General features: G+C 46.5%; 1 non-coding gene across 1 annotated transcript; it reads right to left on the bottom strand.

Annotated features, from left to right (window-relative positions):
• Window positions 1-9,411: 9,411 nt before the first annotated feature.
• On the bottom strand, window positions 9,412-9,518 carry LOC118480734. Its single transcript, XR_004863711.1, has one exon. It is a non-coding gene; the product is annotated as a small nucleolar RNA R71 (small nucleolar RNA).
• Between the last annotated feature and the right edge of the window lie 1,224 nt (window positions 9,519-10,742).

The raw sequence follows: 10,742 nt of genomic DNA on the forward strand, positions 1-10,742 counted from the left end.
TATCTGCGATACGTTTCAAGAGCAGGGTGTCACCGAAGACGCCTGTGACAACCCGTATTTCGAACATACTTTCGTGTAACGTTACGTGCTTATGTGAACTATATTAATTGATTTAATGCATGATGTTATGTGAATATGTATACTTGTCACGGAAGCCTTTAGGGCCGCACACTTCATCCCTCGTTGCACCATTTTCTCGGCCCACACTATGCTTGACTCGAAACCATTTGGCAACCCGTGTAAAAGGGTTCGGCCCATTCCTTTATTGCGCGTAACACTAGGAGTAGGGGTATACTCCTCATAATTGCGAAAACACCTTGCACATACACAAACCCTAGTGCTCTCTCTCTCTCTCTCTCTCTCTCTCGTTTTTCCTTGGAACCGGACGGCAGCCCCACCCGAAACCAACCATCACGAGAAATCTAGGCTCCTCGGTGTTCTGGTTAGTGTTACTTCTTGATTGCTATCTATGCTTGATGCCATGTACGAATTAGGGTTTTATGCTAGTAATATTGATTGATAATACTATGTGTCGGTTCATGTGTTTAGATGCTATACCAGGGTTGTATGATGCTAAGATTGTGTGATTAACATGGATCGGTAATATGCTAATCGGTTTGAGTGTATGGTTGTTAATCGGCTGTGATGTTATGATTTGTGACTATGAGTTAGGTTGCATGATAGTTTATAACTTGGTTAATCACATGAATCCGATCATATGCTCTGCATGTTGGTAAATGGTTGTTCTTGAATATGATATGAACGTATATGAACATGTTTGAAGATGCTATGAAACTGTGAATGTTGTTGATTTGATCTGATTGTGAAACTGCCAAATCTGTTTGCTAACATTACGGAAGGAATGAACTGGAATTATGGAAAGTTGTTACAATCTGCTTGTCTCGACCAGGGTTGCGAGTCGAGAACTCTTAGTCTCGACTCGAGACCTCAGCACCGACACAAAACAACACAACCCGAGACTTGTATTGCGAGTCCTGTTGCGACTCGAGACCTGACTCGAGACCACCCAGTCTCGAGTGATATATGCACCAGTCGAGATCTCCCTTGTTGCGACTCGAGATCTCTAGTCTCGACTCGAGACCATATGCACGTGCACACACAGTTGGACTTGCACACTATTACGAGCCCAACTAATTGGGCCGGATACTTGGACTTGTTTACGTGTCTGCTATTGGACTGCTATGTAATACTTGTGCATGCCATGATTTTTACTTGTGTACATTACGTGTAGAACATACGTGCTATATTCGAATACGAACCTGACTTGTATGATAACCATGCTAGGACGTGGTTGATCACCATATAGCTTACTTGAACTTTCTGTGTATCTGCCGAGCAAAACCAAGGTGAGTTCACACAGCCAAGGCATGGGGTTCCCGGGTGGGAATGGGATTGGATGACTTACTGTATATGCTCAGATGATAGAACCTAACGACACGATACGGCTAGACTAGTAACACTTATTGAACTGATCTTCGCACACCTGCCAAGGGTTGGCCGCGATATTATGACTGACTTCGCATACCTGCCTTAGGAAGGCCGCGAACTAAATTTACTAATCTTCGCACACCTGCCTGGGCGCCGCGATACAAATAAACCTAGTCTAGAATACTTGGGAAGAACATCCCCAAATCTTCGCATACCTGCCTGGGAGGCCGCGATGGAAACTAATACGATACCTGACATAACGAACGGACATACTACTACTCACACTATACTATTACTGAACTATAAACTGTGAACTCGCTCAACTAGTTGTTGACTCTCTGCTGCATGCCTTGCAGGACCTTAGGCACTTATGGAGCTTGCACTGGGAAGGAGCAGGTCGTTGTGGGCAGTGGATCGTGAATGCTTGCTAAACACTTATGACATTTCATACATTATTAATTATGTTGGGTTTTACTTACATGCTTCCGCTACTTAAACAAAGTTTGGTTTGAACGTCAATCGCATTGAATTGGGTTTTATGAATAACTTAACTATTATACACTATGTTTGATATGATTGATGGCTTGATCCTGGACATGTCACGCCTCCAAGCGGTGGTACTCCGCGTGTGGATTTTGGGGGTGTGACAGATTGGTATCAGAGCCATTGGTTATAGAGAACTTGGTTTTAATAGGGGAAAAACGTTTTTATTAAAACCAGACTATAACCAGAACAGTGCTCTCAACGATCCACAACGACGCTTCGCTCCACGTGCAAGACTCGACATCCTAGGTAATATGGTTTATGTTTATTGCCTACTTGCTAGATTGCATAGAACTTTGCTCGTAGTATGCTTAGATACACATGACCCTATTACATGAGAATACTTATGTGCTTACACTCTTCTGTCATCGCACTACTTGCGAACCATCCTCACTTATGCTACTTTTACTATGAAGATCATGTCTGGACGAATTAATATGACTCAAGCCCAGTTGACGGCTCTCATTAACGAACAAGTTGCTGCGGCATTTGCAGCCGCACAAGCAGGAGGTATATCCTGTAGTCATAACTCACACTAGGATCTTTAGATCCTACACTCCTAAACCAACTCTTGTGTTTAACCATGTCCTATTCGTACACAATAGGTCAACACGCACCGCAACCAGTTTGCACTTTCAAGAACCTCATGGACTGTCGTCCAAGTACGTTCAGTGGCACGGAAGGAGCAGTGGGACTACTCCATTGGTTTGAGAAGCTCGAGTCAGTGTTCGAGATGTGTGAATGCCCTGAGGCTCGCAGGGTCAAGTACGCCACGGGTACGTTGGAAGGAATCGCGCTAACTTGGTGGAACGCGCAAGTTCAGATTCTAGGGTTGGCAGCTGCTAACGCCACACCTTGGAACGATTTTAAGGAACTCATCAAACGTGAATACTGCACGCGGGATGACATCCACAAGTTGGAAGATGAATTTTACCATATGAAAATGACGGGGTCAGAAATTGAAGCCTACACGAAACGATCGAACGAACTGGCCATCTTGTGTCCAACCATGGTGGACCCTCCAATCAAGCGTATCGAATTGTACCTCAAGGGTCTAGCATTAGAAATTCAGAGCCATGTTACATCGGCAAACCTCGACAACATCCAAGACATTCAGCGTCTTGCTCATCGCCTTACGGATCAGGCGGTGGAACAGAACAAGCTGCCCAAACGCGTCAGTGCTACCACTACTGCTGTCACTACTTCTGCTACGCCCAGTGACAACAAGAGAAAATGGGAGGGGGGTTCCAGCAAGGGATCAGTTTCTGTTCAGTCTCAAGCACAGCAGCGCAAGACAAATGACTACCAGAGTCCGAATCAGCAATCATCAGGCAGTCAGGGACAGGGTAGATATCGGGGAGTTCACCCATGGTGTAGTAGGTGCAACAAACACCACAGTGGAAGATGTCGCAGGGAACGTTGTCAGAGATGCCTCAAGATGGGTCATGAGGCCAAGGATTGTAGAAGTGCGCGACCAGCAAATCAGAACCAACAACTCCCACCGCCAGCTCCACAGAACCAGCAGCAGCAGCCACAGCGTGGAAACCGGGGATGTTTCCAGTGTGGGGCTGAAGGCCACTTCAAACGTGATTGCCCTCAATTGAACCAGAACCAAAATCGCAACAACAACAATAACCAGGGCAACGGAAACAACAACAACGGGGGAAACAACAACAACGGCAACGAAGCTAGGGGTCGTGCCTTCGTGCTGGGTCAGGGTGACGCAAGGAATGATCCCAATGTGGTTATGGGTAAGTTTCTTCTCGACGATATTTATGTTACTGCCTTATTTGATTCGGGCGCGGATACAAGTTATATATCATTAAAAGTGAATAGATTGCTAAAACGTGCACCAACACTCTTAACCACCAAACATGTAGTAGAATTAGCTAATGGTAAGAGTCTAGAAGCCACGCATGTAGTCAGGGGTTGTAATATTGTCTTAGCCGGTCAAGCGTTCTCCATCGACCTTATTCCCATAGTCTTGGGAAGCTTCGATATCGTTATAGGGATGGATTGGTTATCCCAACATCAGGCAGAGATCTTATGTAGCGAGAAGATCGTACGTATTCCTCGTTCTAGTCAAGAACCTCTCGAAGTTCAAGGCGACAAGAGTGGTGCTGTGGTTGGCATCATCTCTTTCTTAAAGGCGCAGAAATGTTTACGAAAGGGTCACACTGCCATTTTGGCACTTGTTACTGATGCATCAGCAAAAGAAAAGAAGCTGGAGGATATTCCAGTAGTACGCGACTTTCCTCAAGTGTTTCCTGAAGATTTACCTGGGCTATCACCTCATCGCCAAGTCGAATTCCAGATTGAGTTAGCTCCTGGAGCAGCACCTATAGCCCGCACACCGTATCGTTTAGCTCCAACCGAACTGGAAGAACTGTCGAAGCAGTTACAAGAACTCTTGGAAAAGGGTTTTGTTCGTCCAAGCTCTTCGCCTTGGGGAGCCCCAGTGTTATTTGTGAAAAAGAAGGACGGCACTTTCAGGATGTGCATAGATTACCGGGAACTGAACAAGGTGACGGTGAAGAACCGTTACCCTCTTCCGCGCATAGACGACTTATTCGACCAGTTGCAAGGGTCGTGCTACTACTCCAAGATCGACTTAAGGTCGGGTTACCATCAGCTGAGAGTCCGAGAGGAGGACGTCTCCAAGACAGCATTCAGAACTCGTTACGGTCACTACGAGTTTCTAGTCATGCCATTTGGGCTTACGAACGCGCCTGCAGTTTTCATGGATCTTATGAACAGGGTGTGCAAACCCTATCTAGACAAGTTCGTCATTGTTTTCATCGACGACATTCTGATCTACTCCAAGAGTCAGGAGGAACACGAGCAGCACTTACATCTTATCTTGGAACTGCTACGAAAGGAGCAATTGTACGCCAAGTTTTCTAAATGCGACTTCTGGCTTCGTGAAGTCCACTTCTTAGGCCATGTGGTGAACAGGGATGGGATTCATGTCGATCCATCCAAGGTAGATTCGATCAGGAACTGGCCTGCACCGCGTACACCAACGGAAATACGCCAATTCTTGGGTTTGGCGGGTTACTACAGACGGTTCATCAAAGATTTCTCCAAGATCGCACAGCCGCTTACACTACTGACCCAGAAGGGTGTCACCTACCGTTGGGGAGGTCCCTAGGAAACCGCTTTTCATTACCTAAAGGATAGGCTTTGCAGCGCACCTATTCTCTCATTGCCAGAGGGCACGGACGACTTTGTGGTTTCTTGTGACGCGTCGATACAGGGTCTTGGTTGTGTATTGATGCAGCGGGATAAAGTTATAGCCTACGCTTCTCGTCAACTTAAGGCTCACGAACGGAACTACACGACACACGATTTAGAGCTGGGAGCTGTTGTTTTCGCGCTTAAGATATGGCGACACTACCTGTACGGTACCAAGTGCACAATTTACACCGATCACAGGAGCCTCGAGCATATCCTTAAGCAGAAGGATTTGAACATGCGTCAACGAAGATGGGTCGAACTTCTGAACGATTATGAATGCGCCATCAAGTACCATCCAGGCAAGGCCAATGTTGTGGCTGACGCCCTCAGTCGAAAGGACACTCTACCTAGACGCGTACGAGCCTTGCAGCTCACTATTCAGTCCAGTCTTCCAGCACATATACGAACTGCTCAGATGGAAGCACTAAAACCTGAAAACGTCAAGGCTGAAGCCTTACGCGGCTCAAGGCAGCAAATGGAACAAAAGGAAGTCGGTGCTTACTACGTAACGGGGCGTATTTGGGTCCCACTTTATGGCGGGTTACGAGAACTTGTGATGGATGAAGCACACAAGTCTCGCTACTCGATACATCCAGGTTCGGATAAGATGTACCACGACATCAGAACTACTTATTGGTGGCCTAGCATGAAGGCCCACATTGCCACTTATGTCGGCAAATGCTTGACCTGTGAAGAGTCAAGGCGGAATATCAGAAACCAGCAGGCTTACTTCAGCAACCAAAGATACCACAGTGGAAATGGGAGGAGATTTCCATGGATTTTGTTACAGGCCTGCCTAGATCTCAGCGTGGTAACGATACTATTTGGGTGATCGTGGATCGACTCACCAAGTCTGCTCACTTCTTGGCAATCAAAGAAACGGACAAGTTTTCCACACTTGCAGACATATACTTGAAGGAAGTAGTCTCAAGGCACGGGGTGCCCACCTCTATCATTTCGGATCGGGATGCACGATTCACGTCAGAGCTATGGCAAGCGATGCACAAATCTTTTGGCGCACGGTTAGACATGAGCACAGCATATCATCCTCAGACGGATGGGCAGTCTGAGCGAACGATCCAGACTCTCGAAGACATGCTTCGGGCATGTGTTATTGATTTCGGCAACGGCTGGGAAAAGCATCTCCCTTTGGTGGAGTTCTCATACAATAACAGCTATCACACCAGCATACAAGCCGCTCCATTCGAGGCATTGTACGGGCGTAAATGCCGGTCACCTCTCTGTTGGGCAGAGGTGGGGGATAGTCAGATCACGGGTCCGGAGATTGTAGAGGACGCCACAGAAAAGATTGCACAAATACGACAACGCATGGCGGCAGCACGCGACCGTCAGAAAGCCTACGCGGATAAGCGTAGGAAGCCATTGGAATTTCAGGTCGGGGACCAGGTATTACTTAAAGTCTCACCCTGGAAGGGTGTGGTTCGTTTTGGCAAACGGGGCAAACTCAATCTGCGGTACGTCGGACCATTCAAGATTATAGAAAGAATAGGCACAGTAGCCTACAGACTGAACCTACCAGCTGAACTCGGGGCAGTTCACAACGTTTTTCACGTGTCGAATCTGAAGAAATGCCTGTTAGATGAAACCCTCAAAATTCCTTTGAAAGAGCTCACTATCGACGAACAGTTGCATTTCGTCGAGGAACCAGTTGAAATCACGGACCGGGATGTTAAGGTCCTCAAACATAAGAGAATCCCACTTGTCCGAGTTCGTTGGAACTCCAAACGTGGCCCAGAGTACACCTGGGAACGCGAAGACCAGATGACAGAAAAGTATCCCCAGTTATTCGGAACCAATACAACCACTACTGAGGCTGAAGCTACTACTGCGGAATTTCGGGACGAAATTCCAGATCAACGGGAGGAGGATGTGACACCCCAGGAAAACCTGTGAACGATACAACTTACCTAGCTCCCTCAGTGAGTGCGTACCAAATTTCGGGACGAAATTTCTTTTAAGTTGGGGATAATGTGACAACCCGTATTTCGAACATACTTTCGTGTAACGTTACGTGCTTATGTGAACTATATTAATTGATTTAATGCATGATGTTATGTGAATATGTATACTTGTCACGCAAGCCTTTAGGGCCGCACATTTCATCCCTCGTTGCACCATTTTCTCGGCCCACACTATGCTTGACTCGAAACCATTTGGCAACCCGTGTAAAAGGGTTCGGCCCATTCCTTTATTGCGCATAACACTAGGAGTAGGGGTATACTCCTCATAATTGCGAAAACACCTTGCACATACACAAACCCTAGTGCTCTCTCTCTCTCTCTCTCTCGTTTTTCCTTGGAACCGGACGACAGCCCCACCCGAAACCAACCATCACGAGAAATCTAGGCTCCTCGGTGTTCTGGTTAGTGTTACTTCTTGATTGCTATCTATGCTTAATGCCATGTACGAATTAGGGTTTTATGCTAGTAATATTGATTGATAATACTATGTGTCGGTTCATGTGTTTAGATGCTATACCAGGGTTGTATGATGCTAAGATTGTATGATTAACATGGATTGGTAATATGCTAATCGGTTTGAGTGTATGGTTGTTAATCGGCTGTGATGTTATGATTTGTGACTATGAGTTAGGTTGCATGATAGTTTATAACTTGGTTAATCACATGAATCCGATCATATGCTCTGCATGTTGGTAAATGGTTGTTCTTGAATATGATATGAACGTATATGAACATGTTTGAAGATGCTATGAAACTGTGAATGTTGTTGATTTGATCTGATTGTGAAACTGCCAAATCTGTTTGCTAACATTACGGAAGGAATGAACTGGAATTATGGAAAGTTGTTACAATCTGCTTGTCTCGACCAGGGTTGCGAGTCGAGAACTCTTAGTCTCGACTCGAGACCTCAGCACCGACACAAAACAGCACAACCCAAGACTTGTATTGCGAGTCCTGTTATGACTCGAGACCTGACTCGAGACCACCCAGTCTCGAGTGATATATGCACCAGTCGAGATCTCCCTTGTTGCGACTCGAGATCTCTAGTCTCGACTCGAGACCATATGCACGTGCACACACAGTTGGACTTGCACACTGTTACGAGCCCAACTAATTGGGCCGGATACTTGGACTTGTTTACGTGTCTGCTATTGGACTGCTATGTAATACTTGTGCATGCCATGATTTTTACTTGTGTACATTACGTGTAGAACATACGTGCTATATTCGAATACGAACCTGACTTGTATGATAACCATGCTAGGACGTGGTTGATCACCATATAGCTTACTTGAACTTTCTATGTATCTGCCGAGCAAAACCAAGGTGAGTTCACACAACCAAGGCATGGGGTTCCCGGGTGGGAATGGGATTGGATGACTTACTGTATATGCTCAGATGATAGAACCTAACGACACGATACGGCTAGACTAGTAACACTTATTGAACTGATTTCGCACCTGCCAAGGGTTGGCCGCGATATTATGACTGACTTCGCATACCTGCCTTAGGAAGGCCGCGAACTAAATTTACTAATCTTCGCACACCTGCCTGGGGGCCGCGATACAAATAAACCTAGTCTAGAATACTTGGGAAGAACATCCCCAAATCTTCGCATACCTGCCTGGGAGGCCGCGATGGAAACTAATATGATACCTGACATAACGAACGGACATACTACTACTCACACTATACTATTACTGAACTATAAACTGTGAACTCGCTCAACTAGTTGTTGACTCTCTGCTGCATGCCTTGCAGGACCTTAGGCACTTATGGAGCTTGTACTGGGAAGGAGCAGGTCGTTGTGGGCAGTGGATCGTGAATGCTTGCTAAACACTTATGACATTTCATACATTATTAATTATGTTGGGTTTTACTTACATGCTTCCGCTACTTAAACAAAGTTTGGTTTGAACGTCAATCACATTGAATTGGGTTTTATGAATAACTTAACTATTATACACTATGTTTGATATGATTGATGGCTTGATCCTGGACATGTCACGCCTCCAAGCGGTGGTACTCCGCGTGTGAATTTTGGGGGTGTGACAACGCCTACAAGCTGCGTCTATTTCCATTCTCGCTTGCTGACCGTGCTCATGCTTGGTTGGAATCCCTTCCTGCGGGATCCATCACCACCTGGGCCGGGATGAAAGACAAGTTCTTAGGCAAGTACTTTCCTCCTTCCAAAACTGCTCGTCTGAGGAGCATGATTCAAGAGTTTTGCCAACAGGAGGGAGAGTCTTTTTACGAGACGTGGGAGCGTTTCAAGGAGCTGCTACTCAAGTGTCCTCATCACGGATTCGAGGATTGGACTTTAGTTGAGAAGTTCTATCATGGAGTGACGCCCGCCACGAGGAATATGCTGAACACTAAGGCTAGTGGTAATCTGATGACCGCCAAAACACCAGAGGAGTGCACTGAGATGTTCGAGGACATAGCGATGAGTAGTTACAAGGAGCGCAGATTGAAGCCTTGAAGAGAAAGGTGAACGATATGGAGTTAAAGAAGGAACAGGTGTGCGGGATATGCACTGGGAAGCATGACACGACCGCGTTTTAGCCACGGGGGTGGTTACAATTCAAATTGGAAGAACCACCAGAACTTCAGTTGGAAGAACAGCAACCCACCGGGGTTTTAGCCACGTCAGAGTTTGTTTTAGGACGCAGGAGCAGGAGCGAGTTCGGTACGAAGAACCCGACCATAGAGGAGATGCTGAGGCAAAACCAGGAGATATTAGCCAAGCAGGCGTAGTTGCTTACACAGTTCATTACGCGAGAGGATACTCGACATCAGGAGACACAGTCGAGGTTCATGGAGCATGAGACCTTCATGAAGAGTCAGAACACTGCACTGCAGAACTTGGAGAGGACAGTAGGTTCACTGGCTGATCGGCTGAACCAAAGACCTCCGGGCGGTCTCCCTAGTGGCACAGTTGGAAATCCAAATGCCACTACAAAGGCTGTCACCACTAGGAGCGGACGAGGAGCTGTTGAGGTCGAACCGGTAGTGGATGAGGACCTGGTCGATGAGGAGATTGAGCTGGAGACACCGGCTGGCAAAGTGCACCCCATGTTGCGCCCAACAAGTACAGCACAGTCCAGCGGGTCTTCAGGAGAGAAGAAGGAGGCAGAGAAGTAGCCGATGAGGGTGTATAAGCCGACACCCCGTTACCCTGGTAGGTTAGTGAAGGGTAAGCACGCAGAGCAGTATGGTCGTTTCATGGAGATGCTGAAGAAGTTACGTGTGAACATCTCGTTCGTCGAGGCTTTGGCGAAGATGCCGAAGTATGCGAAGTTATTGAAGGATCTTCTTACAAATAAGAAGAAATTAGAGGATCTTTCGACTGTCACCCTGAGTGAGGAGTGTTCTATTGTCTTGCAGAACAAGCTGCCAAAGAAAATGACTGATCCTGGTAGCTTTACCATCCCATGTCTGATTGGGAATCTTACTGTCAGCAATGCGCTTGCTAACCTAGGTGCTAGCATAAATCTCATGCCCTATTCCATATTCGCTAAGCTTGACCTA

The sequence above is a fragment of the Helianthus annuus genome, chromosome 7 (assembly GCF_002127325.2).
Source record: "Helianthus annuus cultivar XRQ/B chromosome 7, HanXRQr2.0-SUNRISE, whole genome shotgun sequence".
Lineage (NCBI taxonomy): Eukaryota > Viridiplantae > Streptophyta > Magnoliopsida > Asterales > Asteraceae > Helianthus > Helianthus annuus.